The sequence below is a fragment of the Cryptomeria japonica genome, chromosome 4, assembly GCF_030272615.1.
Source record: "Cryptomeria japonica chromosome 4, Sugi_1.0, whole genome shotgun sequence".
NCBI classification, from domain to species: Eukaryota; Viridiplantae; Streptophyta; class Pinopsida; order Cupressales; family Cupressaceae; genus Cryptomeria; species Cryptomeria japonica.
Genome location: NC_081408.1, coordinates 294,212,207 through 294,223,978, shown reverse-complemented (window position 1 = coordinate 294,223,978; position 11,772 = coordinate 294,212,207).

Genomic DNA, 11,772 nt, shown 5'->3' with positions numbered 1-11,772 from the left:
TTATAGAAGATTAAGTTTGTATGATTCACCCCCCCCTCTCATCTTGTTGGCTATTGGATCTGTACTTACATTAAGTATCAGAACTATCACCACCATGGTCTAGAATTGGTCGATATCAAGGTCCTTAGATATGGTTGTATCTACTAATGCCCATTCAAGAATTTCCTTGTGTGTGGGTAAAAATTTAAAAGCTCTAAGATTGATATTTGTGCAGGTGTTTTCTTTAATTGTTCCACTAGATTGTATTGTTTTGTTGTAGCAGATGATGTGTTTGTTGTAGGACCTGACAAAACAACTTTGGCTTTGCTTCTTGTTATAGCATGATCATGTTCTTGATTTTGTTTTTCTTTAAGTACAATTACATTCACCACATTTTCGTATGTATGAATGTAGTTTACCTTTCTCATAGTTTGGAAGCGGAGTCTTAAAAGTTTAATGAGATTCATTTGTTGTATGTCCATCCACAATTATTACTCCATTATCAGTTAGGTCTTGTATGACATGTTTCAACTTTTGACAATTATCTATGAGATGTCCCTTGTTTCGGTGGAAATCACAATATTGATTACCATTCCACCATGGGGGTTTTATTTGAGGTTCGTAGTTACTTTCTTCTGGCAAAGAAATCAATTTGTTTGCAATAAGTGTTTTTAATGCTGACCCCAGGGGTTCATCAATGTCTGCAAATTGTCTTCGAAAGAACGTTTTGATCATTTCTCTTTGGTGATTATTGTTTTGTTTCACCATTGCTGAGTGAGTAGATAAATTAAAAACCAGTTGTTTTGCTTTCACATTGTTGTTATCTACTATTCCATCATTAACTACATTTCAATTTCTGCTCCAAAACTTTGGCTTATCATTGTGATTGTTGTTATTGTTGGTGTTAGAAGGATGGAATCCTTTGTATATTTTCAATTCACCTTTCTTTATCATGTCTTCTTCCATTCTGATTCCATTATCAACCATTTTTCTGAAATTTTGATTTCCTTGCATTTTTAAGTAATAACTCATTTGATCATTTAAGTTGTCAATAATTATGTCCATTTTTTCATACTCTGGCACTATGCTATGATAGCGTGAAGCTAACCATCTCCATCATTGTAAAAATGTCATGAAAGGTTCTCCACTCTTTTGTTTGGCGTTACATAGGTCTAGCATTGTTACTTCATGTTGTATGTTGTAAGAGTATTGTGAAACAAACTTATCCACCAACTCTGAAAAATGATCTAATTCTAGGCGGAAGTTTGGAAAACCATTCCATATCTAGTCTAGTTAATCTTTTCGGAAATAGTCTCATTAAGTAGGTATCCTCATGTGCAAACTCCATACTCATTGTGCAAAATTCTCAGATATGATCTTGAGGGTTAGTGCTTCCATCATATTTTTCATATCTAGGAGTTTCAAAACCTATATGAAATGGTATCATGTTAAAATTTATGTCGAATGGATAAGGACATATTTCTTGAAGCGGGTATCATCTAATATTTCCTCTTTGCATATCTTGAATTTGTGTTTTCATTTTTTGTAGTTGTTGTGTGAAAGTTGTGATAGGATTATCAACATGATTTGTTCTCGCATACGCCTAATTTTTTATTCTAGGAGGATCTCGATCTCTTCTTGGTTCATCCCTAGTCCTTCTTGTATCCTCATTAGACTGAATGTTATTCAAAATTTCTACTTCATCTCTTTTAGGAATGTAAGTCTCTTCATTGGTTTTGGTGTTATTAGGAATTGACGTGTCATTCATTTTGAGACCAAATATATCCTCATATTGTTCATTATTAGGATGAGGATAACTTTTCTTTCGCATTAATTTGTTTACGTCAAAGTCTTGAGGGAGTGTCGCACTAGATTTGGCTAACATTAGGAAATATTTTTCTTTTTCTTCCTCTAACAATTTATGCATAAATTTATCAAATTGAGGATCCTTTCTAATGTCTCTGATATTTTGTTTTGTTATTTCTCCATCAACTTGTATTTCATCTTCATGTTCCATGATTATGTTTGTTTCCAATGTTTCAATTTCAGTTTCTGTGTTAGATATTGTGCTAGAGTTTGATTGTCCAAAAGTTGTTTTGGGTAAGTGATCAATTGTCAAAGTAGATATGCTAGAATGATATGAATCAAAAATATGATTCAAGTGTTTAAAGGTTTGCAACATTTTTGATCTTCGGTTTAGGAGTGTGATGATGATGTTTTGATAAGAACCAAGTCCAATAGGAATGATATATCCTACGAGGTGGGACAAGATTATCCTGACCAAACGTTTTAGTTTCATGATAAAGGATGATTGATCCTCACGAGAAACTATGTTTGAGTGATCAGTTTATTAAAGAGGGTGATAATGCACTTTGAGGTGTTTAGATCTTGAACTTGTTGAGGGTGAGCACTTGAAAGTCTTGATGTGTTTATCTTCTAGAGTCTGATTTTGACGAATGATAACTCGACCGAGCAAACCAAGGAGGAAATTTAAGCACAAAACAATAGATAACAGGTGTTCATGAATACTACAAATTGATCAAGCAGAATGATAGATCTGAAAAAGTCATGCAAAGAGACAACTCTGGACTGATAAAAATATAGACTCGTACGACACTTCTTTATGAACCATACGACAAAAGATACAATAACAGACGACAAATAAAAAATTTCCCATGAAAGAGAAGAATCTCATACGACAAAACTTTATGAAACACATGACAAAACAGTTTCCTCATATGACAAAGAACCTGATTCGTATGATAGAGAATAGAGAAAAAATAAAAAAAAGTGTTGGTTTTGCTAGATTTGATTAGTAAATTTTGGTGTTTTGCTTATGTTTACCAGTTTTAGATATCTGATTTTTCAATTTGGGGATGAATACACAGCAAACACATGATGTGATAAGTGACTCCAGGCATGCTAAACCCTAAGGAAATTGGTTGAGAATGAAAACCTTTGCTTGCTGACTTAGCTACACACCCAAAAGCTAATCAAAATATGGCCGATGAGTCTCACAAAATGGGTTCTCTACGTCATATTATCCGACTTCAAATGCTAATGGGGGCACGATATGGAAAGTGTCTTGGGAGAGTTACTATCTCTCTTGCGCAAAGATTATCACCCTTTCAGAGGTGAATCAAGTAGCTTCTATTTTAACTAGAACTGGTAAGGGATCCGTTCGGTGCATCGGGGTATAATACTCAATTAAGAGGTCTCCCAGCCTTGAAAACCAAGGTTTGATATACCTGAAGGTACGGAGGAGAGCTATTACCGAGTACTGTCATTGACTTGATTTTCTTCAAATCATGTTTAATTTTATAGTGGGTTGGATTACTTGGCGTTAACCATTCCCACTTAGGTCATTCCCCTCACACTGGCCATAATGGCTTTAAGTGTTTTTAAGCTCCTCCGGAGGACAGGTCTGCTAAATAAATGCACTAATGAAAGAAAAAGATGAGTCTAGCTTTCTGATCACATAAGAAAGGTGAGAGCATACTCGCCTATCATCACAATCACATAAGACATGATGGTTAATTTCCTTTAGCAAAATCAAAGTGTGCCTAGAAAACTTAATTGAATACACAAAGTTTAGTTGAATTCATAGGAAACTTGCAAAATAGATCTGTTAGTAGTCATGATTGGTCTTTGCATTATGTCTTTGATAAATGTATCTTCGACAACATCCTGCAAAACTTGTTAGGTTGCCAGAAATCTCACAAACAAATTAGGGTTAGCATTAGTAAAGCTTGGATTAAAATTAAAAAACTCTAACATGCAGTCTGTTAAAATTCATAGAACCAGAGACTCATACAACACAATTTTCTAGTTAGTACGACAAAAATTTAGATTTCATACAGAGACCAAAATGAACTCATACGACATAAGATTTAGCAGCCATAAATTCGTACGACACACATTTAGCTCTTGTACGATAATGCAAATCAGTTCATACAACATAGGATCTGGTTTCATACCAGACTAAAAGGTAGTTTGTACGAGTTGTAAAATCACCTCATACAACATTCTGAATCACATCCAGTAGAGATGAAGTTTTGTTGAAGATTGAGAGGCCAAAATTGATGATTTCAGCCCCACGTGGGCACCAAAATGTCTTGCTATTGTGAAGCGTATCTGCACCTGCAAACACAAAACACTACATAGATCATTACAAGCATGGTTAACGGATTTGAATCGAATAAATGTAAAACCATAACTAATCGATCTATCGCCTCCTAGTAAATGTGAGTATGAATTTTTCTCTCAGATCTGGTTATGCACATACTGTTGGCATATGCACACTCCAATGAGACATTGTAGGTGATTGAAGGTTTTGTCATTGATGGCAACCTTACAATCCTATGGCACTGACAAGGCATTACACTGGCAAGATAGTTCACCGGCACTAGCAAGATCAAACTCTACACCGACACTCAGACTATCGGCACCGGCACTAGCAAGATCAGACTCTACACCGACACTTAGACTATCGGCACCGACACAAAGAAAGGAAGCATATCGGCATAGAGGCCAACAAGATTTTTGATATATTATATTTTGTTTATTATTGTAAAAACTTTGTAAGCCGACTTGGCAAGTTGTAAAATAACTCTTATGTATAAGAGAGATCATTGTAGACATTTGGTAAGCGTAAGAGATAAGAGAAATATATTAGGCAGACCTATTATGTGAAATATAGGTTAAAGGTTTTATGTAAAGAACAAATCAGAAACCGATACTGGATCTGGCATTATAAATGCTATTGTAAAGCAGTACAAGATATTGGATTTGTATAATCCACATTGTAAGTCAGTGAGACTTCCCATTTTGTGTTTGAGCAGTGATCTCTAGGCAGTTGGCCTTCCTACATGTGTAGGCCCCTCTTGTAGAAGTAATATTCTCTTATTGGCCAGTAAGTGAATATTGTGGGTCACAAATCCCACCGAGGTTTTTCCCACACTGGGTTTCTTCGTTAAATCCTTGTGTCATGGTGTGTTTTTCATGTGGATGCTTTTAATTCTGTTTATTGCATTATTTCTTGCATACTGGTACATTGCTATAATATGTTCTACATGCTTTAAGTTAAGAAATTCAATTAACTGGTTAGATACTGAGTCACCCCCCCTCTCAGTATCTTTGGGAATCCTAACAATTGGTATTAGAGCCTGGTCCTCTATTTTTAGAAGCCTAACAGCTTGAGGAAGATCTTGACACTGGTAGATATGGAAAATCTGATGAAGCAACTTGAAGCAGCTCTTTCAGACTATGATGCAGAGAAATTGAAAAATATCAAACTAGAAGATGATCTAAAAGCAGCTCAGGATATCATTCAAGCACTTCAAGAGAGTCTTACTATTGCAAGAAACAAGAGAAGAGAACTTTGTGAAAAGATGCAAAATGAGAATGATGAAAAGGAGTCACTTAATGATATGATAAAAAAGTTGAAACAAGAGAACATGACAACAAAGAATGAGGTGTAGGATATGACTATGAGATTTTGTAAGAAATTGAAGATAGGAAGAAGAATGAAGAAGAATTGACTAGGAGACTAAGTGATGCAGCAAATGAGAACACAAGACTTAGCTATGAAAATGATTTATTGAAGACAGATTTGATGCACACTCAGAATGACTCCAATGAATTGATGAGGTAGAAAGAAGTCTTAGAAAGAGAACTAGAAACTGCAAATCAACATAAAGAAAAATTCAAGAAAAGCTCAGAGGAACATGGCACCTTGCTAAAGAATCAAAAACCTAAGGGTGACACTTCTGGAATTGGCTTTGAAGTTGGTGAAAGCTCCAGTACTGCAAACACACAGGATCATAGCAAATCGGTAAGGCAACCTAATGCTTATAAATTCAATGGAAAATGCTTTAACTGTAATAAGTATGGTCATAGAGAAAATGAATGTAGATCTAGAAATTATCAGAATATGAACACACCCACCAGTCAATGTTCAAAATGCAACAAAGTTGGTCACAACTCTGAAAATTGTAGAATGAATGTGAGATGTTATGTTTTTGGAAGATTTGGACATTTATCTAATCAATGTAGAACACAAACCAACATAGGTTATAGAAAAGCTATTCAGAAGAATAATGTGACTTGTTATGCATGTAACAAGATTGGGCATATTGCAAAATTGTGTAGAAATAAAGGATAACCGATAGACAACAAAGGTCCTATCTTGAAAGGGAAAGAAAAAGTTGAAGAGGTAAAACAAGAATTCTCAAAACAATGGACTAGAAAAGCTGATCTAAATGTTGGGAATACTCCTCCACTAGCAGAACCAATCAACACTCAACCGGTAGGACAGAGTAGTGCTCCACCGGTAGGAAGTTCTTCGTCAAATTAAAGAAAGTTTCCTTGAGGGTTTGGAAATCTAATGACACATGTGCTATTATTCCCTCGGTTAATGGTGAAAAGTTGGAAACTACTTCATTACCGACAGACAATGTTAAGTGACTACTTAACCAGCATGCAATAAATGTGGTAGATGGCAAATAAACATTATAAATTTGTGGTTTTCGCTCCATTTCACTTCACCAAGATTTCAAACATTTGAAGAGTGCGACATTTGCAGAGCTAAGGGATTTTGAGCAAAGAGGTGAAGCACTTCAAGCAATCAATCCATCCAAAGGCAGAAAAAGGCATTTATCATCATGGCATCCACCTCTGCACTTGAATATATAGCAAACCCTACTGTAGTCGAGGTTATAAAATGCCCTACGTCTATATTTCAACTAGTTCCCGAGGTAGCAAAGAAAGATGAAAATATAGGTGCTTTCCCTCAAATACCAAAAGGAGTTGTTTATGTTGAAGACCCCAGAATTTACATTCACTGTAACATAGAGGAATTGGGAGATGAAGAGATCAAAACAATGTATAAATCTATCATATGTGATAATTTTGGAAATTTAAAACCGGAACATAAAATCATTGAAACCCTAGGATTTACTGAAATCCTCTACATTCTTGAATTTCCCAAGGATGTGATTAGGATAGTCTTAAGTAGGGTACATGGTGAATTTTTCTGGTTAGATGCAATTCACAAAATTACCAAGGAAGTTGTGAAAGTTGTCATAGGGTTACCTTCCACCGATAAAAGACTAGACAAAACTAAAAAGGTCTCCAATGACCTAGTAATGAATTTAACTAGTGCAACATCCGACAGAAGGTCCTTGAGGGTAAATGATGTAACAGATATAAATGTGAGATTTCTTAGCATGATTTTAGGGTATAAAGCTACTCATGCAAATAGACTCAACTCAGTTTCCATTTTGTGCATTAAGAGTGCTTATGATATGGTTACATACAATGTGAAAATTGACATATGTGAATGGTTAAAAGATGAGTTAATTGACAACTTAGGCAAGATAAAGAAAGATAAGAAAGGAACTTTTAGGTTTGGTAATCTGCTTGTATGCTTGATGCTACACATAACCAAATAGGTTCCTGGTATAGGCCATAAAGTACTTGGATTTGATATACCGGTAGGAAAACAGTTAACCGAACTATTGAATAACATGGGTGAAGACAAGGAAAAGAATATCCATGAATACTTTCAAGCACTTAAGGCCAAAATGAAGAAGAGAATCATATTATCATAGAAGATTGTTGACAAATACAATGATGATATATGTTTTGTAATAAAAAAGGATGAGATCTGGATGGAAGCAGTCATCCCTAGAACAATCTAGGTAATAGAGATGGGTTATGAGACTGATGATCATATAATTGAGACTTATGCTAAAGAATTTCTTGAAGCACCAAATGAACCAAAGGAAGAAGTATTTGGTAGTGCTGAGACCATAGAAAGTCAAATACAATCTAAAAAGAGAGTGAAAAAGGTTGAGGCAGTTGTGAGAAGAGGTTCTAGATAGGTAAAGGCTATTAAAGAAGATATACTGAAATAAACCGGTATCACTGAGGATGAGTTAAGAACTCTACAGCCTGAAACTCACCTATCACCAGTAGGCACTTCTTCAGAGAGTGACATGCCTGCAACTTTCAAGAGAGTTGTAAGAAAAAGATATCCTTCACCAGCAACCACACCCTCACCTAGGAGAACTAGACAGAAACACCAAGCAGTAAGGTCTCTAGTTAGAAAGACAACACCAAAGAAAAAGTTGACACCAAAGAAGAAGAAGAGAACAAAACAAAACTTGACCCCTCTTGACATATTGTTAAATGAAGTTACAGAGGAAGGGAATCTCAAAAACATAGGAAAGGTCTATGACACTTTGACAATAGATGAAAAAGAACAAGTGGAAAACAGTGTTATTTTGCACATGGACATGTATAAGAAATTTTTGATGGCAGTGATAGATGAAGTACCAAATGAACTGTTCAAAAGACTGGAAGAAAGAAGACAAGTTGTTATAGAGCTTGATAAGAAAATTAAAATTGAAAAGTTACTAGTTGTTTACCCAGTAAACTCACCTAAGGAGATAAATGACTTAATTGTTGAAGCCAACCAGTCAGTATTCTCGACTACACACTGCCATATTGCTTTAATGGTTGGAAGAGTTAATGAGGTAATTGAAGAAACAAAAAATGCATGGGACATATTTCTTGTCGAGAAAGAAACACAGGAAGAATACAGGAACCCCAAACCAATAAAGGTATACTAGAAGGAAAGAGACAAGGGAAAAGGAAAGGTTGGTGGACCTCCAAGCATCAAAGTTAAAGATAACTTATCCCCACCGCCTCAAATTGCATCACTGGTAAAAACTACTAAAGATCAATTGGCAAATGAGAGTATGGACATAAAGGATACTAATCCTAATGTTGAGGTACTATACACAGTAGATGTTATACATAAAAGGTCAACATTGTGATAGACAAAGATACAACCAGCAAAATAGATATGGCTAGTGAGCCACCAGTAACTAAGAAAACTAATCAAACACAAGAGAAATTGACAGTTGATAACACAGAGCAACAAACAAAGAAACAAGAAGAGAAAAAGGCTCCAGAACAAGAATAGGTACAGGAACAAAGTCAAGAGGAAATAGTACAACTAGCAACGGGAGAAGTACACAAACCATTGCTTAAGGAAATGCAAACACAAACTAACCTACCAAAGGTCACTACAAGCTTGGTTGCTTCCTCCATCGGTGGAATTCAGAATATTGGTTCCTCCTCTGCAGGCCACAAATCAACAAATGTAACTGAAGTACTATTGGACTCCATCAAAAGGATAACCGATTGTAGTTCACAGGCTTATAAAGCTATAGATGATACAATCCCAATTTTGAAGGTAATAGCTCCTAACTGTAACATAGACAATAAGGATTCTTTAAAACAACTTGATAATTTGTGTGAATACATCACTGAGAACACAGTGACTATTGAGCAAATAAGGGAAGAGACATTGAAGAATAAGGTAGAAATTAAAAAGAAAAAATTCTTTGAAAATCAGATAAAGAAGTGTACTAGGGAATTTGACACACTTCTACCAGAACTATGTAACTTATTGAAAGAATACAAAACTCTGTACAAAGACACTTGCAAGACAAACTTTTTGACAGTAGACATAGATAAGAAAATGAGCAAGGTACATGATGAAATAAATAAACTTGCTGATAATTTTGTTAACTCACCTGATGCATTATCAATTTTTGAGCAAAGGATAACAAGTTTTGAGGAAGAGTTACTTAAGTTAGAAAGAGAAAAGGAGAGAATAGTAAATAAGGCAAAGAATTTGAGACTAAAATTGAGTCCAAGATTGGACTATCTAGCATCATTACGGAAGGAAATATCTGAGGTACTGGTACAGGGATAGAAAACACTGGCAGAGCATATGCAGCACCTCACCGGTACAGTTAAAAGAACAGAGACAACAATAAAGGATAGCAAGAAGTTTATGGAAAGTATAAACTTTATTTTGGGAGATCTTTTTCAAATTGTAACCACCTAGTTACAAGGTTGAGACTACAACTCTACTGACATCTTGACAACCTTTGTCATTGATGCCCAAGGGGGAGTAGTAGTATGAGAAAATAATTGGCAAAAGACTTATCTACTCAGGGGGAGTTCTTATATTTTTGGTAACATATTTTTGGAAACATTTTGGATTATAGTTTTGGATACACTTTTGAATTTTCTCATGAGTGTTGCCATCAATGCCAAAGGAGGAGATTGTTGGCATATGCACACTGACATTGTAGGTGATTGAAGGTTTTGTCATTGATGGAAACCTTACAATCCTATGGCACCGACAAGGCATTACACCGGCAAGATAGTTCACCGACACTAGAAAGATCAGACTCTACACTAGCACTCAGACCACTGGCACTGGCACAGAGAAAGGAATCATATCGGCACAGAGGCCGACATGATTTTTGATTTATTATATTTTGTTTATTATTGTAAAAAATTTGTAAGCCGACTTGGCAAGTTCTAAAATGACTCTTATATATAAGAGAGATCATTGTAGACATTTGGTAAGTGTAAGAGATAAGAGAAAGATATTAGACAGACCTAAGAGAAGGATATTAGGTAGACCTATTATGCAAAATATAGGTTAAAGGTTTTATGTAAAGAACATAGCAGAAACCGGTACAGGATCTGGCATTATAGATGCTATTGTAAAGCAGTACAAGATATTGGATTTGTATAATCCACATTGTAAGTCAGTGAGAATTCCCATTTTGTGTTTGAGTAGTGAGCTCGAGGCAGTTGGCCTTCTTGCATGTGCAGGCCCCTCTTGTAGCAGTATTATTCTCTTATTGGCCAGTAAGTGAATATTGTGGGTCACAAATCCCACTGAGGTTTTTCCCACACCGGATTTCCTCATTAAATCCTTGTGTCATGGTGTTCTTTTCATGTGGATACTTTTAATTCTATTTATTGCATTATTTCTTGCATACTAGTACATTGTTATAATATGTTCTACATGCTTTAAGTTAAGAAATTCAATTAATTGGTTAGATACTGATTCACTCCCCCCTCTTAGTATCCGTGGGAATCTTAACACATACCAGTGACTTGACTACACTTAGATGGAGGATTTGAATGATTACGATGCATAGGAAGAATAGCATGATTAATCTATACGAGTTCATGATTTATCTAGCATGATTAAGCTAAAATTGAGCATGATAACATTGCTAAAACGATAAACTATAAGCAAGATGCCTATAATAACAATGCATAAATGCAAATGAGATTGGATGCATCAAATGATATGAATTGGGACCCTTTGTGCTCCAAAATGGGGTCTATTTATAGGATTTCCAAGGCTAGGGGTGAGGTGGCAGGAATCAGCAGTCAAGATTGATCTGAAGATATCAAGGCTTAAATTGGAGGAGATTGGCAAAGGGGGTTGGATTAAAGGGAACATCTATCATCTCTATGGTGACAAGTGTCAAGAGGCTTCTAGAAGGGGTTAAATGAAAGGGACCACTTAGTGACAAGTGTCACAAAAGATTCTAGAGGAGGTTGGATGAAAGGGAACATGTGGGTAGGTATAATGGGTTAGGTTTAGGAATGGTTAGGTTAGGTGGTTAAAAGTTAGGAGAATTTGAATTTAGAAATTCAATTAATAGGAAAAGGCTAATTAATTTCAACATCTCATAATTGATTTGTTTTAATTAATTATAATATTGGAAGAAATTGTTTTGATGGGGAAGAATTAATTAATTTGAATTAATTAATCAAAGGTGATTATTGAGATGAACCTATTTAATAAATCCTTAGATTTATTAATAAATAGATGAAAGGGGGTAGTTAATAAAATTGTTGATGAGTTTAATTAAATTGGGGAGTGAGATTAATTAAATAATTTCT